Here is a 5,996-nt window from a genome sequence, read left to right on the forward strand (position 1 = left end):
TCTTCCCAGCAGCAGCGTCTGAGGCTCTGGCTCCGTCACACGGCTCGGTAGCCGTACAGGGAGAGGAATTCCCGATGTCACGCTGACGTCATAGCGGTTCAGCCAACCGGTGACGGAGCTAAACAGTCACTGTAGTAACAAGAACGACAACAAGGAAGTACACGCTCGAAACAGGGGCGGGTCTATAGCTCTTTTATTAGATATATGGTCCTTTTGGGGGAAGAGTAGGCTACTATCTAAATGATAAATGCATTTCAATGAAGAGGAGGCAACTTTGCATCTTCCAGCAAACAGGGACGTGTGCAGGAAATCTGATTGGCCAGCCCGGGTTGCCACTCTATTATGCTAAACTATGATTGGGCTATCCACCGGGCAGAGCTATCAGTTGCCTGAGGCAGCATTTCACTATAGGCCGACAGCACATTTTCTTTGCAAGATTTGTATTGTGGATTTGAAGATTGTAATAAGTAAGCTACAATAGGCCTATTTTATCCACAGAGCAGGATATTTTTTTGTTATTGTTTATAGCCTACTGCAAGCTGTGAATGTAGCCTATTTTCAAATGTGGATAGATTGCAGGCCTGGATTGTAGGCCTATGTAGCCTAGGTGTTTTTTTTTATATATACAGTGAGCTTATATAGCCTAACATTTGTATGGTTCCACTCTGTTGAGTTATTGATAGGTGAAGAACCTCCCTCACTATTTTTCTTATCATCCTCTGCCCTCAAGCTCTCTCTCTCTCTCTCTCTCTCTCTCTCTCTCTCTCTCTCTCTCTCTCTCTCTCTCTCTCTCTCTCTCTCTATCAGGGCCGCCGCTCCCTATACGCAGAGTACGCAGACTGCGTAGGGCACCAAGTTCCTGGGGGGGCACCCCAAAAAAAAAATGTTATAATTTTATTTATTTATTTTTTATTTATTTTTTTATTAAAAAGGAAAAAGAGATGGTCCGGGGGCCCCCCAAAATATATATATATTTTTTTTAAAGTTCATGATAATCATTACATTACAAAAAATATATAAATTAGTTATGTCATCGTTGTTTTTTCACTGACAATTTCAGCTTAGGGCACCCAAAAGCTTAGCAGCGGCCCTGCTCTCTCTCTCTCTCTCTCTCTCTCTCTCTCTCTCTCTCTCTCTCTCTCTCTCTCTATATATATATATATATATATCTATATATATATCTATATATATATATCTATATATATATATATATATATATATCTATATATATATATCTATATATATATATATATATATATATCTATATCTATATATATATATATATATATATATATATATATATATATATATATTTAGCCTACAGTATGTATGTGTGTGTGAGTTTGGCTAATTTAATACAATACACAGAAAAGTGGTCTCACAATTTCACAGTGTACCATATGAATTATTAAAGGTGAAGTAAGCAAGCGGTTTATTTATGTTAAAGGTGAAGTAAGCGGTTTATTTGTGTTAATATAAGTGTTAAATCGCTCTTTATTCATACAGTGATCACTTACATAATGTGCGTGTTACATAAAGCCGATCTCTCAGTCAGCTGCTTTGCATGTAATCGGCAAAACTTATTGTAGTATCCCAACATTTTTATCCAATCAGAAGAGAGAACGCCACTAACCGACACTCGTCTCACTCATGTATACACTCCATGGTCTCACTGCCGGTGCACACCAGAGCAACAGATGGGTGAATGTGTGTGCGCCTACAATGGCGGAGCAGGTAAAAATACTTCCCAATGTCTGTTTTTATGGTTTTTATCATGTTTTATCACACTTATGGATCTGAGATGATGCTAGATAACTTGCTGCTTGAAGACCGCAGTGCATTAATGTGGTGACGTAGGGATGAGCGAGGGGACTGCTAACTGCAGTAACTGACAGGAAGTTAGCTAAAAGAACCATTCCGCTTACAGCACCTTTAATGTAAGTGTTAAATCACTCTTTATTCATACAGTGATCACTTACATAATGTGCACGTTTCATAAAGCAAGGACACCGTAAAAGAGCCTGCGCACACACACCCTATCTGATCTCGTCAGATGAGTGAAATGGACATAGGCCCTATCGGATTGCTCTTACCAGGAGGGCCCATCACGGAGTGTGGCAGCAGATCATCTGTCCAGACCACTGTCTACATGGAGAACGAATACTGCCTCACCTCTGAACAAAGTGAACATCATTTTTCAAATCCACAGCTTGTCGTATATTTTTGATTCCCTGCAGTTGATTCCCTGCAGTTAAGATCAATGTCGTAGAAAATAACACTGGCTCAGGATGTGCAGTATCAACTGATTTATTGTCATGTAACAGTGGGCAATGTTTGCAATTCAGGAGTAACTGTGAATCTACTTCAGCCCTGATGGAATTAAACAAAACAAAACATTTTAAAGGTGACCTGATAAGGAAAACTCTTATTGTTACAATAATGCATGCTGTTTGGTACGGGCTATTGTTCAAAGACTTCCATGCAATCATGAATTCATAGAACATTTAGGTTTGATAAGAGACACACAGGGCTAATTAAGATATATCCAGGAGGTACTGCATAGTTGCTGGGCTGACAGCAAATATGAAGAGAATTTCAAGAATTCTTTTAAGTTTCCCCTTCACTTTTCTCTCAGTATATGCAATCCGTTTGACTTAATGCAGTGATGCAATCCCCCTGGCAGCCATCTCTGATCCGCTGACAGACAGAAAAATTCAATATGTGAAAGAGTGAAGAAAATCATTGACTGGGTCTCACTTTACTGAACTGGGAAATTTGCTGAACTTCTGCAATCGATACTCTAAATCTGGACCTCACTTTCATGCTTTATGATAACTGCCAAGCCACAGTTGAGTGGGAGCATAGTATGATACCACTTTCTACTTTCATTATTTTTTTTAACCAGTGTCCCATGATTTAAAAAAAAAAATCTGTTCAATGAGGGCTACTAATAAATGAAACAACTGACCACTTCTCAGTATTTGAATTTCAGAATTGTCATTGTCATCTTAAGAAGGCTAATGAGGTGCAAGTGCTGAGAAAGGGGCAGGTAATGCAAGACTTGTTTTAAATCAAGTGTATACGGAATTGATTTCAAAATGAAACACAAGAAGGAATGTGCTGTCATTGATGAAACATTTCTAATAAAGGGCTTATATGTATTGTAATGGGAATTATTGCATATGGTCTATCTCCTGACTGAAATGTTGCTTATTAGTGCAATAAGAAACATTGTATTTATCTTGTATTCCTCCGTTATTCTAGAAACTTTCAGACAGGGGCGCCCTTAGCTCAGTTGGTAGGGCCCCCTCCCCCCCATGGGCCTCGGCCAGCAGTGGACCCGGGTTCGATTCCAGCCCGCGGTCGTGCTCTGCATGTCACTCCCCTCTCTGCCCCATTTCAACTCTGTCTCTACACCATCAATAAAAGCATAAAAATGCCAAAAAAAATATCTTAAAAAAAAAACTTTCAGACAACACCTCCTCTATTGTCTTCTGAGCCTCCCCCCCCCCCCATCCTCAGACACCCTGCGGTGTTGTTTAGGTTACGAGACTCCCTGGCTCCTGTTTGCATTGTGTGTGACTGTAAACCAATCACATGACAAAGATGGTGTCATGTGGTTGATGCTTTGTGTAAGAGGATCTAAAGTGGGAACCATTTCTCATTCTTGTTCTCCAGATACCTAAAGAAACTCACACAATGTAAACTCTAGCATCTCAATTTGGAATTTTTAGTTGTCCACATTTGCATAGTCCACTATCTTTATGCTGTTCACTTCGCTGTAGGGTAGACATTTTCACTATACACATGGCCTGTTCAGACTAATGTCTGAAAATAAATTGGTTTTACTGGCTCTTCTATGATACTGATTGATCGTTTGATGTGACCAATTAAACTAATTCTGTTGACTATGCTTCAGAAAGGGGCCCTGCTCTCGTCCTGAAAGACAAAAATTAGGTCTACATTTAGTTGATGATGTTACAGATGGCTGGCAGGGAAAATGTCCCCAATTAAACCCAAGATTGACTCCACTGGAATTATATCCACAACATTAAACTATCCAGTTATGAGAAGTAAGAAGAACACATCATCCAACATCCAAATATATGCAAGATACATTGCCATAGCTGTTTGTTAAACAGTATTTTGAAGGAAAACTCACTGTTCTTTGCTAATTCATTCTCCCTTGATGACTCTGTAACAAATAAATGCAGAGCACAGCTTGCTTGTTTCTTTGTGGAGAGTTGTCAAATCCCATTCATATATATATCAATCAGTCAGTAGCTTGCTATAAAGGCTGGAGCAGGCATGAAGACAGGACCCAAACGCAGAGACAGGGCAGTTGAAATGACAAGGTTTGAATGGAGATATAGAGCAAGACTTGACTGACGCACTGGAAACAAAGCAGGTTGGTGCACATGTTGCCCGTGTTGCCCGTGTTGGCTGTGCAGTGAACTTGACAAGCAAACTTCTCATATGGAGACGCTTGGTTAAATAGGCCTAGTAATTAGTAAATAAATGATTGTGAAAATAATACAGGATTTGTTGAAGTAGCCTATAACAGCCATAGGCCTACACTCCTGTTGTACTTTATCAGTGCACTTTAGTGCAAACAAATTCACCTAACTAAACCATGTGGTTTCATCTTATCTGAAGAACATATAGGCTCTGAAGCACAAATGACAAACACAGCATGTCCTTAATGTCCAATAATCACTACATTACATCCATGGACAAAATACATAGATGATAGAAATTTGTCTGAGATAGGGGATTTTGTATTTTGCCCACTCCTTTTACCTCCTGTGGTTACTTCATGGACACAAACCTGGTTTCATAGACATCCCGTTGGGCTCAGGATCCCACCTCCTCCTGAGGTGCCAGGTATATCCTGCAGGTATTCAGATGTTTGCTGTTCAACGAAAACTCAATGAAACTTCAACCAGTTTAACTAAAGACACCATATGGGGGGTGCTTCAACAACCCTGCTGCCAAACATAATACACACGAAAAATCTGCATTTGAGGAGAGAAATGATAGGCTAGAGAATATGTGAAAGATTATGCTGACCAAGCCACTTCTCTCTTTCTTGTCTAAAATTAAACTTTCCTCAAATGCATTTCCACTGTGAAGATAATTGATGTTGGTCCAAAGTAGTCTTCTTCGGTAAAGGTCACTCAATGCATAAAAGGCATGAAGAGCGCCGATCGCTTAGGAGATTCTCACTTTCCAATCTTACCTGGCATGAGACACACTGTGCTGGTATTTTTAGATCAAACACACTGATTTCACTGTTTCACCAAAGGGCCATACCACTACAGGACATCATATTTCCTCACCGGTGATTCCAGTATAAAACATACATATTTTTCAAAAGCATCCCATGAATACATTTCCCAAAATACAGAGAGAGAGAGAGAGAGAGAGAGAGAGAGAGAGAGAGAGAGAGAGAGAGAGAGAGAGAGAGAGAGAGAGAGAGAGAGAGAGAGAGAGAGAGAGAGAGAGAGAGAGAGAGAGAGAGAGAGAGAGAGAGAGAGAGATCCCCTCTAATGTTTGGGCTCTGTGCCGTCCCTATCACCTGCAGGGCATGGGTATTTGATGTGGTAGAAACCGCTTATAAGGTGCAAATACCTTATGGGCATTCCGCTGCTGTGCTTTTCTACTTTGTGTGAAGATCAATGCAAAGAAGAGAGCAGGAAGGAGAGATATTGGGGGTGGAAACAGGGAGATGCATTGTGTGTCATACTCCACTGAAATCCGCAGCTTAAAGTCCTTTGCCCAGGCACTCTGGAGAGCATGTGGTAAGTAATTATTCCAACACTTGCCATTCATTCAGGCTAAAAGTGAACACAATTCCCAGAGCAAAACGAAACGCAGTAAACAAGAAAACATTGTGCAAAACATGATTTGCTACCTCCCAAAGAAAAAAAAATCCTCACAGAAATATATAAATCTCTTTAGTTCTAGTTTTAATATTCTATAGTTTTGGGTTTCTA

This window comes from Ammodytes marinus (genome assembly GCF_949987685.1).
Source record: "Ammodytes marinus genome assembly, chromosome: 10".
Classification (NCBI taxonomy): Eukaryota; Metazoa; Chordata; class Actinopteri; order Uranoscopiformes; family Ammodytidae; genus Ammodytes; species Ammodytes marinus.